Source organism: Ictidomys tridecemlineatus, unplaced genomic scaffold (assembly GCF_052094955.1).
Source record: "Ictidomys tridecemlineatus isolate mIctTri1 unplaced genomic scaffold, mIctTri1.hap1 Scaffold_54, whole genome shotgun sequence".
NCBI lineage: Eukaryota > Metazoa > Chordata > Mammalia > Rodentia > Sciuridae > Ictidomys > Ictidomys tridecemlineatus.
In genome coordinates this window covers 2762986-2782722 of record NW_027523576.1, presented here as the reverse complement: position 1 = coordinate 2782722, position 19737 = coordinate 2762986, and the positions used below count along the sequence as shown (strand labels likewise).

The 19737-nt window shown below is 37.8% G+C and overlaps 1 protein-coding gene across 7 annotated transcripts in view; it reads left to right on the top strand.

Moving 5' to 3' along the window:
- The window catches only part of LOC144373966 (transport and Golgi organization protein 1 homolog), a 147576-nt gene that overhangs the window by 21874 nt on the left and 105965 nt on the right, over positions 1 to 19737 (top strand). For 5 of the 7 annotated variants that reach the window (XM_078036904.1, XM_078036910.1, XM_078036908.1 and 2 more), the window contains exon 3: positions 19453 to 19542. The exons of the other annotated variants lie outside the window; for them this stretch is intronic. The gene's annotated coding sequence lies outside the window, so the exon portion shown is untranslated. The remainder of the gene's footprint in view (positions 1 to 19452; positions 19543 to 19737) is intronic. 7 annotated transcript variants of the gene reach the window in all.

Sequence of the window (19737 nt, the reverse complement as noted above, 5' to 3'; positions counted from 1 at the left end):
TTAGCTGCGAGTCCCCTCCAGTGTTTTCCTTTTGCATTCATCCAAGGTTCAAACCTATAATTAAATTTTCTGAACAAAGACCCTATTAACCCACACCATCCAGACTGATGACTAACAGCTCTTCCTTCCAGGTACATAAAGAAACCTGTAATGCTTAAAGGAAAATAAAGACCCTAGTCAGGTTTGTGGGGGAGGGTGAAGTGATGGAGTAGGTGTAGGAGGATTAGATTTGCCTTTCAGAAGTCATTTTTTAGTGCTGTTTAAAATGGATCTTTCAGTAGTTATAGCTCTTATTCAGATATGTATGATTTACTGCATGATCTAAAACTTAGTCACAGTGATATGACTTTATTTAAATATCTATGAAAATATGTTGGTTTTTCAACTTTTAACACATTAAAAAAAATTTGCTCTACTTCTTTTGTGTGGACAGTGTAGACTTACATGAAACTGTTTAGGGAAGACCCAAACACAGTTCATTGTGATACTTCTGGGCCACATCATCAAGTGTCTTACCAGTAATTGGAAATAATTCATTAGTTTGGAGTTTGAGGTCTCCACAGTCTGGCCTGCTCTACACCAGAGCCTTTTGCTGTAGCCTTCCCCACCATGGCTGCTTTACACATCTCTGCCTTAGCAGTGTGTCAGTCTCTTCCTTCTCCACACATTCTCCTCTTCTTCCTTCAGCCTCGTATGGCCCAGGGAGAGGTGATTCCCATCTGTTCTTCAAGACTGAAGGGCACCTAGAACAGTGTAGGGCTCTTCTCTGCTTTTCTCAGTCTGCAAACATCCTGGTGAGTCCCACTCCTTGTGAAACCAGCCTTGCTGAGAGTCCCTCTTTGGGCTCTCACCAATTGATTTGGCCTCCAGAGCAACAATCTACCACTTCTCTGGCTCTTAGAATGCCAGCCTTTCAATCTGGTTTGCATTTTTTTTTGTTTTTCCATTCATTTCTGTCTTATTTTTTAAACTTGATTTAAAGTTCCTTAAGGCTTAGAATTATGTCTTTCTTATATGTGTGACTATGCTTCAGAGCACTTAGCATAGTACATAATACTGGCTTGTCAGTTGGTTGATGGATTGGTGCGTGTCTCAGTCCCAAGGCTTGATGTATTTGCTGTCTTTAAAGATAGTGAGCTATTTTCAGAACCACGGGTACCTTTGTACCAGGTTTATTTTTTGGCTTTGAACTTGGTAGTGGAGATGTTAGGCCCCAGTTCTGCCCAGAAAATCTGTTTTCCAAATTTTTGCATGAACAGAATGGTGTTACAGTCACATCCTGGAGCAGTTTCACCTGGGCACTGCCAACTCTTACTTATGCTGACTGGCTGACCTGTGTTGAGTGTTCCTCAGATCTTATTTCAGCTTTCTGGGTTATTTTTATTTTTAATTAAAGGAAAGCTTATTTCTAAGACTTTCTTGGACCAAAGGCAAGTGAATATTCATTAAATGTTTACTTTCTTGACTTTAATTTACTTCAGCAGGTGATAACTTAGGTAGGATTAGGCCTTGACAGTGATATGACAGGGTCCTTGTTCATGGTAGTTATTGACTTTTCCAGTATTAACCTTTTATATGTAGCACGAAGCCAGCATTCTGGTGTCCAAACCATATAAGGAACTGGCTTTCTTTTAATTTTGTGTTTTGAGTTTGAGGAAGATGCACAGTATGCCAAGTTGGGACTTTCGAGACTTCAGTGCTTAACTCATTTGATCTGAAAATTACTGGTAAAATTATGACTTTTGCCAACTATAAAACCAAGTCTAAGTAGTGAATGGCCTGGTATGACTAACACAACATGCTTTAGGCCTCTGAAAGCTTAGACCAGACTCTGAGAAGAGGTTTTCATAGGCAGTAGACAATACTTCACATTCACATAGCATCTTTTCACACTGCTGTATTTATTCATTCAGTAAGTATTTTTTGAGCACTGGCTAGGAGCGAGGCATTGTCCTAGGTTCCTGGGATATGATGATGAGCAATCACCAAATATTCTACTTCTTTGCTATTATTTTGACGTTAATTTCTAGTCTGCTTCCTCTTACTAGAATGTCATCAGCTCCATGGGGAGGAGTTCTTTGTCTTATTCCCTGTTGTATCTCAAGCACCAAGGGCCGGGTCTGACAGAGCAGAAGCTCAGTATTTGTCAAATGTATGAATGAAGGTCTTCAAGGAAGGATTTAAGTGTTGCCATGAGAGCATGTGGGAATGTATGTTAGAGCACGTGGGAATGGTCTGGGGCATCAAGGAAAACACCCAGAGAAAGAAGTAGATAATGGCAGAGAAGAAGGCCAGGAAATGTTTGCCTGGGAGAGAGTGAAGGTGGGGGTGACCGCTTCTGTGTAAAAGCCTGGGGATGAGGTGTGCACAATGCAAGGAGGGACAGCCCGAGGTGAACAGAGGACCTTGTTAGCCAGCTGAGAGCAAAGAAAGTATTTCAAAGCACAGGTATAACAGGATTAGCTTTGTTTAGTATAATAATTGTGACGGCTGCATGGATGATACACTGTAGCTGGATGAGAAGTAAAAGTTGAAGACTGGGGACATCCATTTGTTTACTTGGATGGTTTTGTTTGTTAGAACAGTATTGAGTAAGATACCCAGATTTTGAACTTTTGTGCATCAGTATTTTTTTTTTAATTTTGAAGATCAACATAAAGAATCTTTTTTCTTTTTGCTTCTCAGACTTAATACTTTCAATTGTCATAACTTCAGTTTCATTGATCTTTCTTCCTCCTATTCAAATATGTCTTTGAATCCCTGTAATGTATTTTTCATTTTGGTTACTATAACTTAGTTAATATTTCCATTTTGTTAGTGTATCATTTTCTTGTCTTTGCTCATGTCTTCCTTTAATTCTTGGAGCATCTTTTTATTTTTCGAGCCACATTCCCAGTCCTTTTAAGATTTTTTAAAATTTATTTATTTTCATTAGGTATATATGACAGCAGAATGCATTTTGATTGTATAGAATGCATTGTACACAATTGCAGCACAACTTTCAGTTTTTTGATTGTACATGATATATTATCACATCATATATATGTTATATATATATTTTTTTTTTCACATCATATATATACATATATATACATGATGTATTGTCACATGTCCCTAGGATAATAAAGTCCATCCCATTCTACCATCTTTCCCACCCCCATATTTCCTTCCCACCCTCCCTTCCCTTCTCTTTACCCAAAGTTTCTCCATTTTTTACATACCCCCATATGGATCAGCATCCACTTATCAGAGAGTAGATTTAGCCTTTGATTTTTTGAGGATTGGCTTAATTCGCTTAGCAGGATAAACTGATTCTTTGAGCATCTTTTAAAATTTTTTTTTGTAGTTGTAGATGGATAGAATGCCTTTATTTATTTTTATGTGGTGCTTAGGATCGAAGCCAGTGCCTCACACATGCTAGGCAAGTAGTCTGCCTGTGAGCTACAGTTCCAGCCCTTCTTTGATTATCTTTAAGTCAGTTGTTTTAAGGTTTTTCTAGCAAACCCACCATCTATATGGTCTTTCTCAGGGAAAGTTTCTGTTGTGATGATGTTGTTTTCCTTTGAATGGGCCACACTCTCCTGTTTCTTGGGATTTTTCTTTTTTTTTTAAATCTGGACATTTAAATCTAATAATGTAGCTCTAGAAATCAGATTCTGTCTCTTCTCCAGAATGTGTTGATTTTTTTTTTTATTGTTGCTGTGCTGGAGATTAGCCTGAAGTATAAGTTTAAGTTCTTTTCAGTTCTTTTTCAACCTGCACCTTTTATTGGATGTGTGTGGTGACTTTCTAAATTTCCTTGTATATGTAGTTGCTTTTTTAAAAATGTCTGACTTTCAATAGGGTAAGAAGTAAAAAATGAATGGGTAGAAAAAATGAATGGGTAGGTTAATAAAAGAAAGAAAAAGGTCTCTGGCTCATTAAATCTCCTAGATTTTTCTTCAATCAGAGGAGGAGGAACTTGGGGGAGGATTACAACAATGGCTGCCTGCCCATGGGTTTGTGTCTCTAAAATCAGAGTTGTATCTGTCAGTAATCAGTATGTAGATCCTCAATTTTTGGACAGAGTTCTTCTTGTCCTATAAATTTGTGCAGGCTCTCCCAGAGAAGATCTGTAGTTACCTGTCGTGAGACTGGTGCATAGGCAGGTGCTACAATGCTGTGAACTGAAATTGGCCAAAATTTACTACTCTCCAAATCTTAAGGTTGACTCCAGAGTTTCAAAATACTTACATTTGATACATTCTGCCAGTGCATTTGTTGTCTGAGGAAACAAGTTCCTGGTGTTTCTTACTTAGCTATCTTCCCAGAATCCTCTCTTCATTTTTTTAAAGAGTTTTATTTTTTATTTTTATTTTTTTATTATTTCATTTTTGTTTTTAACTATTGGGATTATATTTGAGTAAAGTAGTCTATTGCTTTAAAGCTTTAGAAAACAATAGCCTTGGACTAAACTAGTATGTTCATTCTTGTGCTTAACTCTTGTCTGAGCAGTTGTGACAGGCAGAGTAATGGCCCCTAAAGAGACCAAGTCTTAATTCCTGGAACCTGTAAACGTTACCTTGTATGGAATAGATGGAGTGGGGTGTTTGTTAATGTAACTAACTTAAGGGCCTTGAGATAGGGTGATGTATTAGTCTATTTTTTTTTTTGTTACTACAAAGAAATACCTAAGGCAGACTAATATTTGGGAGGCTGAAAGTCCAAGTTCAGGTGGCCCAGTTGGTTCCGCTTCTGATGAGGGCTTAATCGTGGACAGCATGAAATGGTAGGGAACATGTGTGGGAGCCAGAGATCACATCACCAAACAGGAAGCCAGAGAGTGATTAGGGGTCTAGAGATTGGGCTTGCTCTTATAACAACTCTCGGGAGAGTTCAGGGTTTTATGAATTCTGGGAGCAGCTACTTAATATTAATATCCTAGGACCTTCCATTAGAGCCCCCACCTCTTAAATAGTGTCTCTCAGCTCCCACCTTGCCACATTGGGACCAAATCTCCAACACGTGAACCTTTGGAGGGTAATATTTTAAAACTATATCCAAGCCATAGCAGGTGACTCTTTTGTATAATTTGGATGGGCACTAATGTAATCACTTATAGACATGAGGTAGAGGGAGTCTTCAGAGAGAGAAGAGGAAAAAAATGGCATGATTGCAGAGGCAGAGATTGAAACAATGCGACTTCTTATGGTTTGGATATGAGGTGTTCCCCAAAAGCTCGTGATCCTGGAATGTTCAGAGGTAAAATGATCAGATTATGAGAGTTGTGAGCTAATCAATGGATTAATCATTTGAATGGGTTACTAGGTGGTAGCTAAAGGCAGGTAAAGTTGGAGAGGGTGGGTCACTAGAGGTGTGCCCATAGGGATTATGTATTCTGTCCCTGGCTCCTGCTCTCTCCCTGCTTTCTGGCTGCCATCAGCTGAGCAGTGTCCTTCTGCTACACCTCTCTGCCATAATACTCTTCCTCACCTTGGGCTCAGAGCAATTGAGTTGACTGTGGACTAAAACTTTGAAACCATAAGCCAAAAATAAATGTTTTCTCCTGTAAGTTGTTCTGGTTAGGTTTTTGTTCAGGAAATGAAATCTGATTAACATAGCTATAAGCCAAAAAGTGCTGGCAGATACTAGAAGCTGGAAGAGGTAAAGATAAGATTCTCCAGTAGAGCCTCCAGAGGTGTCATGCTGACACCTTGATTTTCATACCATTGACTGCTGGCCTCTGGAGTTGTGTTCCTTATTATCAGCTTTTCTTTTATTTATTATTACTTTTCCCTGAAGTTTAACACAATGCTTTCAGTTTTATGACTATTTCACTTACATATTGCTGCATAACAAACCATCCCTGAGTTTAATGCCTTAAAATAGCAACAATTTATGATTTCTATATTTTTCTTGGCTGACTAGATTCAGCTGGGGGTGGTGGTGGTTTCTTCACTGTGTGATGTCCTATGGAATCACTCAGAAGCTGCATTCATTTGAGACCTCAACCAAGGTTGGAAAGACCAAGATGACTTCACACTTATGTGGCTGCAACTGGAATTGCAGGCATCAGTGACTGGGGACTGACCGGGCTTTAAGAGGATAAACACGGAAGTTGCCATGCTTATTAAGTCCTAAGCCAGAACTAACACAGTGTCACTTCTGCTGCTTTCTGTTGATTAGAGCAGATCACAAGGCATCCCAAGTTGAGGAACAGGGATGAAACAAACATACAGAAAGGAGGATTGTGGGGCTGGGGATATAGCTCACTTGGCAGAGTGCTTGCCTCAAATGCCCAAGGCCCTGGGTTCAATCCCTAGCATGAGTAAAAATAATAAATAAATAAATAAGGAGGTTTACACAAGGGAAGGTAGGAATTTGCCAGTCATCTCCAGAAAGTATACAACAGACTGTTTAGAAAATGGACTTCAGCAAGAAACATTTTTTTTCTTTCTTTTTTTAAAATATTTTTTGGTAGTTGAACACAATACCTTTCTTTCTTTCTTTCTTTCTTTCTTTCTTTCTTTCTTTCTTTCTTTCTTTCTTTCTTTCTTTCTTTCTTTCTATCTTTCTTTCTCTCTTTCTTTCTCTCTTTCTCTCTTTCTCTCTCTCTTTCTCTCTGTCTTTCTCTCTTTCTTTCTTCCTTTCTCTCTCTTTCTCTCCTCTCTTTTTCTCTCTCTTTCTCTCTTTCTTTCTTTCTTTCTATGTGGTGGTGAGCATCGAATACCCAGGGCCTTGCACATGTGAGACAAGTGCTCTACCACTGAGCCATAACCCCAGCCCCTTCAGCAAGAAGCATTTTCTAAGAAATAATTTCTGGTGTGAAAACAAATCCATAGAAACTGCCTAAATAGAAACCTGCACACATGAGGCGTTTAAGAGATGCATGTTTTCTCTGGGTGCAGTGGTGTTTACCTGTAATCCCTGTGACTTGGAGGCTGAGGCTGGAGGATTACAAAGTTTGAGGCTAGCCTCAGCAATTTAGCAAGAACCTGTATCAAAATTAACAGCTACTAGTGAAGTGAGTGCAAATATGTTTCTAGGACTGCTTCTGGACCAGTGACTTCCTTGGCAAATGGCGGAGCACTTCCAGAACTAAAACCTTTCACTCCCTCCCTGGATATGGTATTGTGATAGCCAGTTTAGCCATTTGGAAATTCCCCATCTTGAGAGCAGCTTCTGAAAGGGAAGGGTTACAAAAGCATTCACCAAGTCCAGCAATTTCTCAGTCGTCTGCAGAGGATTAGAAGGGAAATGAAGAGACTGGGAGGACAGCTAATCCGTCAGCACTTAGAGACCCTGGAGCAGATCCTTTCCTGGGCTTCCTACATGGTTTGCCTGTAGCTGAATAAAGGGACTTCCTGGTAGAACCACTGCTTGGGTACAAGGGCTTGGTTTTTCTTTTGCTTTTTTATTGCTAGGGTTGAAACCTAGGACCTTGTGTACGATGCTCTTTACTCCTGAGCTATGTCTCTAGCCCAAGGGCTTTGTTGAGTATGAGATTCTGACTGTGAGACTCCTGATTTCTTTCTAATCATTCTTTTCAGTTTCATTTCATTTCATTTAAAAGAAAATTCTTATGTAATTGTTATTCACTCCTTCTTTTACTCATTGCTGCTCTGGGGAATATGTGATGGTGTTGCCTAGTCAGTGGTAGGGATAGGATTCCAAGAACAGAGTCAGAGATGTTCCTCCTGGAGAGGTTCCAAAGCCAAATTTCTCTTTTATGAGTTGTTTCTATTTTTTTATTTTGCATTTGATCATATCCTTTGAAATGCTTGTGTGTGCTTTGTCTTCCTTTGTACGTTTGTTTCCACTTGGAGGATGTTGTTTTTCTTAAGATGAGCTTGCTATTTTATCAGCAATCAGTGTGGCAAGGAGACAGGCCCTTTTGCTGATTTCTGTCCTCTGAGTTGGTTTTATTAGCCCAAATCTAGGGAGTTGCTCCGTTTTAATAGTTTATTTGGTTTCTATTTGAAACACCAACTGAAAAGCTCTAGGTTTTTGCCTTTAGCCATTGTTTCCATCTAATGACTAGATTTATAGTGTTTGCTCCATGGCCTGTGAATAAGTCCTGTCCTTTTCAAAGCTGGGCATCACCTATGCCTTTGCTGCTGTTGCCCAGCAGTTCCTCAAGCCTGCGGGGTTTTGTTTGCCTTCTCTAGTTTTTTCCTTTTATATCTTTGTGAGTTGCTCCATTGATCTTGGTTCCTGGGATGATTGAGAATGATGTGGGATGTATATATATATAGGGACTAGGGGTGAATATACCTTCTTTTTCCTTAACACATTTTGCAAATTCTTTGTTTTTTTCATTGCATAATTGTTTTCATCATAATAATGCTTTTGTTATGAAGCATATACTTCTGGCATTTTAACTTTTTCTGTTTATGGCCAATCTAGGTTCTTTGACTGGGTTATGAATTAAATTTACATAAGACAGATTAGCAGGACAAATGCTATTTTAATTATGTGCATATACATAGGAGAGTCCCACAAAATATGAGACTGGGCCAGATGACCGAAACTTATGAAGTTTCCCAAGCTCCAGAGAGGAACAGGGATCAGGGATTCTGGGGAGATGGGAACAAATATAGCAAGGTGAGAGGAGAAATTATATAGTGAATAAAGACTGTCTTGTGTGCAGATCAGCAGTGTCTCAGGTAATAAAAATTGTCTCTGAGCAGCCCTCTTCCTGAAATAGATCCTTTCACTAACGTAGATTTCCTTTATGGACAGAAATTATTTTATGAAAGCTTTTTAAAGTTATTCCTGTGACTGTAGTTTCTCTGAATAACCAGATGAAAATATGGCAGTGAAGCGTATGTGGTGTGAAGTGTCTGATCTGTCCTCATACGTATAGTCATACTCTTGGGTGGGATTCCCTGGGCCCAGCAGTCCTCCCTCCCGTTGTGCCTGTGTATCCTCCCTGGGGGGCTAGGGGTTTGTGCACCTCTTTCACAGTCTGGCATCCTCAACTTAAAGCTGCCTTATTCTCACCCTGTGTCCTGGCTTGTGTGTTTTCACCTATGTCTGCCTGTTTATCCCATTTACAATTTTTGGTTGTCTTTACTCTTCCTGGGAGCTTGAACTTACAGAGGTTTAGCTTTTCCCTTTTGGTTATCACTTCTATTGTTTTCATGAAGCTGCTGAACTAGTTTTGACCATATAAATAAACAGGTTTGAAATGGCTGTCACTGGAGTATTCACCCCCAGGGCTTGTTATATCTTGTGGTGGTAACATCAGTCTGTTTGCTTGTTTGGATGAAATCAAATTGAACTGTTTATAAACTGGTGAGACAAGCTTTGTCTATTTGTGTTTAAGAAAATGTCAAGCCCTGGCAGGATACTCAATTTATTGACCCGAATTATGATTCTGAATGCCATTAGATGTGGCTAATTGTGAGCTTCATGAAATTATTCTGTTCCCATCTTCATCCTAATTTCTTTCTCTTGGTCTGTCTTAAGGACTCTGTCCTTTTGTTTGCTTCATGCAGTAAGTTTGCATTGGATACAGTTGTGAACTGGACATCATACTTAGTATCAGAGAGACTGTGGAAAAAAACATTAGTTAGAATCTCTGCCTGGGCCCAATTTATCATCTGGTGGGATAAATACACAAACAAAGAGGAAGTTCAGTGTATGACATGCTGCAAGTTCTGTGATGGGGAGAGCACAGGTTGCAGTGCAAAACCAAGGACAGGTACCTAACCCAGATGCTATGGTTTGGATGTGGTTTGAGCATGTCCTCTAGGGGTTCATGTGTGGGGAGCTTGGTCCTCACTGCAGCAGTGTTTACAGGTGGTAGGACCTATAAGAGGTAGAGCTTAGAGTGAAATCATTTGGGGGTACTGCCCTCAAAAAGGATTGAGGTCATTCTCCAAAGAGTGAGTTGTTGTAAGAGTGAATATGACCCCCAAATCACTCTCTGGCTTCCTTCCTGGTGTTTTAGAGAAAGACCTCTTATCACAACAGAGTTAGATTGAAGCCGGTGGTGGGAAGCAAAAAGGGTATTATAGCATCTGGGGCAGTAGCAGTAAGGATGGAGAGAGGTTGACTCAACAGACCTTCTGGAGGTAGAAGCAGCATGATTTGCTGGTTGATTGTGCATGGGGTGTTTCGTTTCTGACTTGGGGAGTCAGATGGCTACTGGGTAGGTAACAGTCACTGAGAGAAATAAAAGGGCATTGAAGGATAGGTTTGAGATCAACCATATTAGAAAATTTTTCTTCTCTAAGTTTATTTATTCATTTATTGCCAAAATATTTTCTGGCCCAGTGGCATTTATGTAATATTGTGTTGTGTATCAGGAGGGACGTGAAGAAGTGTGAGTTCCAGTCTTCAGAAATTCAGCCATAGTTGAGGTAGCAAGGTAAACATTTAGTGAGTGACTGTTGGGTCAGCAGTTTTCTACGCTCTCTCCCTGCCTCGTCCATCTTCTTTGTTTCTCTGTGTCCTGCTCATAAACTTTTCAGGCCAGGCACAGATTTACATTTAGATAGGAGAAATAAGTCCTGGTATGTGATCGCACAGTAAGATGACTATAGTTAAAATAATGTATACATATTTCGAAATAGCTAGAAGAGAGGATTTGAATGTTTCATCATAAAGAAATAACTTGTTTGGAGTGATGGGTAGATATGCTAATCATCCTGATTTGATCATTACATAGTGTACACATGTAATGAATCATTGCATTGTATCCCATAAATTTGTACAACTCTTGTGTCAACTAGAATTTTTTTTACAAGGGAAACTTTCAAAGCCAGTAAAACATAAGTGAAGCTGCTTAGCTTGGCATTCACATTTTTAAGAAACTTTTGCCAGTCTACCTTTTCTACCTTCTCTTGTCACAAAGTCCTTTTGTCTTACATCCAGCTGGGCCTACCCACTTTGTTTTATCTTGTTTTTAATTCAGTGTTACTAGTATTTCAAGGCTCATCTTGTTTTCCCTCTTTCCCACAAAACTTTCCCTAACCTTTTTACCCCCAATGATATGTTTTCCAACTCTGAACTCTTATTATAAACATCATTCATTTGACCCTGACATATATATCTTGTTTTCTAAACAGATTTTAAGCTCCAAGAGCAGTAACTATCTTATATTGTTAGTTATCTCCCACAGGATCTAGTACAGTGCTCAATAGGAAGCTTGTAGGTACTTTTAAAAAATATTTACTACCTTTGTGAGAAAATTACAATCTAATGATAATTTTAATTAAGTAGCAAGTGAAAAACAACAGTCAGGATTCAGAGGAGAAAGATTCGTATATGACCTAAAATGGTACCATGATCTTAGCCTTTTAAAGTAAGACTGTATTACAGACCTGTATCCAGGTATGGTCACACTGCCTATAATTCCAGCTTCTCTGAGAGGAAAAGGCAGGAAGATTGCAAGTTTGCAGACAGCCTCAATAACATAGTGATACCTTATCTCAAAATAAAAAATAAAAAGGGGATGAGAATGTCCCTTGGTGGTAATCTTCCCAGGTTTTAATTCCTTGTACAAAAAAAAGGCAGACTCATAGATACCCCCAAACTTTTGAACTACGTCCACAAAGAAGCACTATTGTAAGTAGTGACTTTGCATTCAGTGTGGCCATAGAAACAAATATAGCCATTGTTACTTGGAATCTGTTATTAGCAGATTATCATTCTAAGCTCTGTATTCAAGGTGCTGTAGACTTTTGGATTTGAAAGTTATAGATGAGTGAAGTTTGAATTAAGTCCCTAAGATAACAATATCTCCCTGTCCTCTACCTCTTGGGGCTTTTTATAATACACATAACTGTTAATATTACATATCTTTCAGGCACAGTATGTAAATATTTAGCCAAGTCTTTAGGAGCTTTTGGCAGATACAGAGTTGAGATGATGCTCCCTGGCAAGCACACAGAGCTCAGCTCTTTTGTTTGTAGTAAAATGGAATCCTGGTCTTTCAAGTGAGCCGAACCAGAAATAGGGTCAACATTTTCTTACAGGATGGAGGAACCTAAGAATGGTAGTCTTGAAGAACACCTCCTATGTTCTCAGAGTGCTCAGGTGAAGTTAAAATTCACTTTAGAAAATAATTTTGGTTTTCCTTAAACACTGATAAGTGCATAGTTAATTCTTGAAAGTCCTATGCCATCTAGCATGGTGACAATGATTTTAACAGTATATAGTCGGTTCTCTGTATATACAAGTTCTGCATTCATGTATTCAACCAAGGATAAAATGAAAATATTTTGGGGAAAAATGCATCTGTGCTGAACATGTTCAGGTTTTTCTTCCTATTAGCCCCTAAACAATACAGTGTAACAACTATTTAATACATAGCATTTATATTGTATGAGGTATTATTAATCATCTAGAAATGAATTAAAGAATACAGAAAGATTTACATGGGTTATATGTAAATACTATGCCATTTTATATAAGGCATCTATATAAAATGGCATTTCAGGACCTGTGGGGGTCCTGAAATAAACCTACCCACCATGAATACTGAGATACAACTGTGTACTTTTGAAAAAATGTTGTCAAAATCCTACTTAGCTTCTAAAATAATTAAAATATCCACCAAATGTTTACCTTTGAGTAATATACCTTCTTTATATATATATATCTTCCAAGATAAACTAGTTGGTAAATATTTGATAAGGTATCTGAATGAAGTAATTTACTATTTGGGACAGTTAGCTTTAATTCAACTGTTTTAGTTGAGTTAGTTGTTTTAGTTGTTTTAATGACTTCAATCTTCAATAGTAGTTCTGCAGCCCTTTTTCATGGCAGTATTGTGGTCAACAGAGCTAGTTACCTGTCAGGACACTTTCTTAATCAAAGTGCGAAATCATATGATCTGCACATGTACAATTGCTTATTTTTCTCTCTCTCAATCAAGAGATACCAGGCAACTAAGAAATGGCTTATTCCCTTAGACATTAATAATTGAGTCCTCAAGAGGACATGTCCACTGACCTTTTTAGTTGTATATGAAGAGTTTCTATTGGGCAAGTGCATTTAGAGATCCTTCTGTGAGTTGTGATTTTGATAGGTATGTCCATCTTTACATTGAGTTTATCTTTTGCTTATTGATTCATTAAAGTTCTTTATATATTTTGGGTATTGATTATGTAACTCTTAGATACATTTATTATAAATTATCTCCTTAATTGTGACCTGACTTTTATTTTTAATTAAAAACAGTTTTATTATGAGAATTTTCAACATATGTAAAAATGAAGAGAGTAGTATAATTGACCCTTACATACTCATCACTTGGCTTCAGCAGTTAGCAACATTTTGCCAATCTTATTTCTCCCGTTTTTTACCTTCTCATAAAGGAGATTGCAGATCCATGTCAGTTTTTTTCCTGTAAATTTACTCATTATGTATTAATGAGTGATAAAGAAGTTTAAGAAGAAATACCACCGTCCTATGATCATGCCTAACGAAGTTAATAATTCCTTAATATTCAAAATTTCCCTTTTGTTCTATAAATATCTTTTTACAGTTGATTTATTGGGATGAGGAGGAACCGAAACAACTTCCACACATCGCTTTTAGTCTTTAAATTTTTTTTTTCTTTTCTTTACTGTACTGGGGTTTGAACCCAGAGGCATTCTACCACTAAACTATATCCTCAGCCTTTTAAAAATTTTTATTTTGAGACAGGGTCTTAATAAATTGCTGAGGATGGCCTTGAACGTGTAGATCTTTCTTTCTCAGCCTCAGGAGCAGCTAGATTACAGATGTGCACCACTGTACCCAAAATATTTTATAGATAGTATGTATGCTTCCTAATTCATGAACCCTTTAGATGCATATGTCATTTTTAGTAATGCTGAGGTTGATCAGTGGATTTATTGCAGATTGTGTCATCTTGATCTTTTTACAAAATTCCTTTCACTTAATAGTTTTAGCGTCCATCAGTAATCTCTGCCTAGACTCATTAGTTTGTTTTTTTTCTTTTATCAGCTGTTGTAAAATGATGATTGTATAATTGTATTTTCTTTCAACATGTATTAGCTGGATGCCCCTCTACCCATACCCTCCCAGTACTGGGTGCTCTACCTGACCTACTTCTGTAGACCTTTTTCATTTTTTCTTTTGAGAATCTCACTAAGTTGTCCAGGCTGGCTTTGGAATTGAAATCCTGCCTCAGTTGCTGGGAATATAGGAATGGGCCACTGCACCTGGCAGAATTCTTTTATAAAGGAACTATTTTTCATCAATTACTTGTTCGTATATAATGCAGGTTTTTTAGGGAATGTAGGAAAATGCTTTTATTTTTTTTTTATTTTTTTTTTAAAGAGAGAGTGAGAGACAGAGGGGGATAGAGAGAGAGAGAGAGAGAGAGAGAGAGAATTTTAACATTTATTTATTTTTTTCTTAGTTCTTGGCGGACACAACATCTTTGTTGGTATGTGGTGCTGCTGAGGATCGAACCCGGGCCGCACGCATGCTAGGCGAGCGCGCTACCGCTTGAGCCACATCCCCAGCCCCCGAAAATGCTTTTATTACTAATTTTCTTCATTTTAACTTTCATAATATTAAGTTGCTGTCTTAGCAGCCTCTAGTAACCATATGGTCAGCAATTTTATGTTAGTGTCCTCAACTCCAGTAACCACAGGAAGTATGAAGAGAGACAGAAAGTACCTGTATGCTCAGTAGGTTGCATCACAGGAGTGGATCTCAGAGTTAAGGAACCAAAATCTTTTATAATGGGTAGTATACATGTCTGCCCTTTGCTCCAGATGGAGATATTCTGTCTCCTAAGGCTATTCATTACATAAACATCCTTGAATAGAGTCCAAAACATAAGTAGCCATTGCCTTACTTTTCAAGATGTGTAGTAAGGAGAATTTTCTCTCAATTTTATCCATCCCTCATTTCTATACTATCTTGATTTTTGCAGAATTTTCCCTTGAGTACGTCATGCTGTCAGCTCTTTTGATTAATTTGACTGAAAAATTGGGACTAAGCCCATTTATTTTATCTCATACAACATTTAGTTTAGGTTACTGTCAACAGGGATCCAAGCAGCCGGATAAGTATAACTTTCAGTATAACATCAACCATGCCCACCGGCATCTCAGATCCAATCAGTTGCACAAATTTAATAAGCCAATAGAGTCTTTGGTTTTCTCTTGAATTTTCTGTATTGACCTTTCCACTTAGCCCAAGGCATTAATCCAGATAGCTTAAAATGTATTAGTGATTGCACAGGGTTTGTCTTAACATGTAAATTGGAAGTCAAGGACAGTTTTTCATCCATAAGAACCCTGTTCATGATTTGAAGCAAACCTGAGTGACCTCAGTTGAGGTACAATGAAGACTTCAGTTGAAGTCAGATGACAAATATGTTGTTTTTTAATTTTTTAAAAAAACATGTTTTTTAATTGGAGGACTCTCATAGTAGTATGTGTAAAAATTGAGTGACTTACATCTTTAGGAAGCTTCTGTGAATAACCAGCATGGCCTTGTTTTGAAGTCATCTTCACAATCATTGGAGGGCACATGATCAACTGGTGGCATTCCCTTAAACATTTGAAAGTCTTTTACAACTGCGCCTAAGTGCATATTTTGAGGAGTGAGGCAAGTTAATGCCTGCTTTCAAAAAAGAAATACAATCCCAGGACACGCATGATGCCCCTGTAAAAAGATAGCATTTGGACTTTTTGGAGCTCTCCAGGATCCTTCCAACATTACCTAACAACAAGCTCTAAATAACAAAAAACTTTAGAGTTTATCAGTGAGTCCAAGTAATTAATTCTAGTCTTTGGATTTGGAGATACTGCTTGTAGGTGGTATGTCTAAGTTGTTTTGTTATACCACCAGCTGAGAGGCATTCACCTCCCTCAGACAGTGCTTGAGTGGTGGCCTCAGAAAAGGGGAAGACATCCGGAGTTTTTGACAGGTGTTTTGCATAGAAGGGTCTGCCATTGGAGGCAGGGCCATTATGTACAGTTTTTGATAGATTTTTCAGTAAGGTTAAGGGGAAAGGAAGTCAAATTGTGAGCAGATGGAGGCTGACAGACCCAGCAGGTGAATTTAAAGTGGTCACAACAGTTTGGGAGAGACATAGCAGAGCATTTTCCTAGGTGAGGAAGACTGTAGGGGCAGTTTCTTTCTTATTTTTTTTAATTATTAAAGATATTTATGGTCTAGGGTTGTGGCTGAGCTTTAAGACTCTCGCCTAGCATGTGTGAGGCTCGGGTTTGATCCTTAGCACCACATAAAAATAAATAAATAAAATAATATAAAGGTATTATGTTCAATTACAACTAAAAAAAATTAAAAGAGATATTTATTATTCCTGATTGCATATTATAGGTATAAGTGCCAGCTACAGAGTTTCTGTTTTGTGCTCTGAGTTATATGTATGAGAACCCTACACTTTCTTCTCATTACAGTCTGTGTCCGTACCTGCTAATCTAAATCCAGCAAGGAATTTATATGGTGTGACACAGTTGACTTTATAGAGGATGCTTCTTTTTGCTGCTTCTGTTTAAAATTTTTCTTCCATGATGTCTGTTTTCTGCTTTTCCTCTTTTTGGAAACTGATTTTTTTTCCTCCTGAAGCAGTTTCAAATGACACAGAACATTGGCATTCTTCCTTCTGTTGTATCTTCTAGGTTCAGGGATGTTCCCCTCCCAGGTGTCCAAGTTGTTCTCCCTCTACCTCCAGAGAATCAACTGCCCCACTTCGTAGTGTCACCTTTCCCCCATCATTCTCTACTGCAGCAAGGCTTTTTGTCTGGAATGGTCATGTACAAGAGGGGCAAGAAACTTTTATAAAACTCCACTTTATCCCACTAGGGCTACCAAAGGATCAAGGAATGAATCAGCAGCGTACTCACAAAAGTGGTTATTATCTTATGATACAAAACTCAGCCTCGGGAGAATTCAGATGTGGTTGAACAGAATGAAGTTTGAGTCTTCTGTACACCCTTTGGCTAGAGTATGCAGAGGATGTACCAACTAGGCTGTCTCAGGATATCCTTACTGGAAAAAAAGAAGCAGGCCAGGAATAATCAGGACAGAGCCATAAATTTCCAAAATAGGGAAAAAACTTTATTTATTATTTGTTATTTTACTTTATGGCTGTTTTTGAGTCTTCAATTCAATGGAATTTAATTTTATATATAGTAAGAGGGCAGGATCCAATTTTAATTTTGTTAGATAATCTATTACCATACCATCCTTTTCTATAATCTGCAGTATCAGCTTTTCTATTAATCAAGTTTCCATGTATGTGTCTGTCCTTGTCTCTTGATCCTTTTTTATTGGCTTAATAATTGTCCCCACACTGTCCTAATTACTAAACTTTTCTAATATTTCTGGCTATCTGATTGGTGAGTCTTCCAACCTTGTTTTTTAAAATTATCTTTGCTTTTCTTAATTCTTATCCCTTGGTGTGTCTATATTAATTTTGGAATCTGCTTTTGTTAGATCACTTTCTCTCTCTCTCTCTCTCTCTCTCTCTCTCTCTCTCTCTCTCTCTCTCTCTCTCTCTCACACACACACACACACACACACACACACCCATTACTGTTTATATTGGAATTGCATTGTCTTTATAACCAACTTGGGGAGAATTTCATCTTTATAATATTAAATCTTTTAAGCCATGAGCACAGCACACCTCTCCTGTTTGAGGAACATCTCCTTAAAAACATGATATACTAGTGCAGGGGGGGGAAAGAACCTGACTTCTCTGTCACCCTATACACAAAAGTTAATTTTAGATGGATCATAGACCTCAACATAAAAGCTAAATCCATAAAGGTTCTAGAAGAAAACAAGAAATGTTTTACTTTGAAGTAGGCAGAGATTTCTTAGGCCATGAAAAGCATGAGACATAAAGGGAGGAAAAGAAGGTAAAGTATTAGACTTTACCAAATATCTAAAAACCTCTGCTTATCAAAAGATTTTAGGAAGAAAATAAGTTAGCAAACTACAAACTAGGAGAAAGTATATGCAGTGCATAATTATGACTATATAAGAAAGGAAAGAAGCAACCTGTTTTTAAGATGGACAAAAATCTTGAATAATGTTAGTCAGCATCTATATATCAGAGAGAACATTTGACATTTGGTTTGGGTGAATTGGCATATTTTATTTAGCATGATAATATCCATTTCTATCCATATACCAGCAAATGCCATAATTTCATTCTTCTTTATGACTAATATTCCATTGTGTATATGTAACACATTTTCTTTATCCATTCATCTGTTGAAGGATACCTAGGTTGGTTCCATAGCTTAGCTATTATGAATTGAGTTTCTGTAAACATTGATATGGCTGTGTCACTATGGTATGCTGATTTTAAGTCTTTTGGATATATGCTGAAGAGTGGGATGACTGGGTCAAATGGTAGTTCCACTGTAAGTTTTCTGAGGAATCTCCATACTGTTTCCAATAGTGGTTGCACCAATTTGCAGTGCCACCAGCAATGTATGAGTGTACCTTTTTCTCTATATCTTCACCAACATTTATTGTTACTTATATTCTTGATAATTGCCATTCAGTCAGGGACCATTTTATTTCACTGACTACATTTGGCAATGTCTGGAAATATTTTGATTGTCATGATTGGAAGGAGGAGTGTCATGCTATTGGCATCTATTTGGTAGAGGCCACAGAGGCTGCAGGGCACAGGACATAAATAGCCTGCAGTGCACAGGATGTTGCTCCGCACTGCCCACCAAAACATAGGGTTATTTGGTCCAAAATGATTAGTACCAAGGTTGGGAAACCTTGTTCTAGAACCTACCCTTATCACCAAAGCTGAGTCAGCATCAATCAGATTTTTGACTGTACACATAGTCCAAATCAATTGCTCAGACTTGGCATTTTCACATGTTAAGTATTTCTTCCTGACAGACTTAGTATCAAATTTTCATAAATATATGTAATCTGGGCTGGGGATGTGGCTCAAGTGGTAGCGCACTCACCTGGCATGTTTGTGGCCCAGGTTCGATCCTCAACACCACATACAAACAAAGATGTTGTGTCTGCCGATAACTGAAAAATAAATATTAAAAAATTCTCTCTCCGTCTCTCTCAAAATAAATAAATAAATAAATAAATAAATAAATAAATAAATAAATGTGGCCCAGGTTCGATCCTCAACACCACATACAAACAAAGATGTTGTGTCTGCCGATAACTGAAAAATAAATATTAAAAAATTCTCTCTCCGTCTCTCTCTAAATAAATAAATAAATAAATAAATAAATAAATAAATAAATAAATAAATGTAATCTTAAATTTGGAGTTAAAAGTCCACAAATCCAAACATGTCCAAAGTCAAAATTATATGTATCATTTCTGTTAAATTTAAGTTGCTATAGGTTTTGTTTTTAACTTGCATTAAGTATCCAAACAAATTACCTTTGTCACCATTCTTTAAAGTGTATGTGAGGGGAATGGATCAGGGGAAACACATGATAGTAATTGATCTTTTTTCTTTCTCCACAGAATGACAGGCAGAGAGTTTTTCTCTTGTTACCCAGAACTCTATCCCTTCCTTCTAAAACAGCTGGAAGCTGTAGCCAGTACAGTGGACAGGTAAAAAGTTTTTCAGAAGCCCATGATGATTTCTTCTGTTAAGAGTTATTTTCTGCCAGGTGCGGTGGTACAGGCCTATAATCCCAGCAGCTCAGGAGGCTGAGGCAGGAGGATTTCGAGTTCAAAGCCACCCTCAGCAAAAGTGAGGTGCTAAGTAACTCAGTTAGACCCTGCCTTTAAATAAAATACAAAACA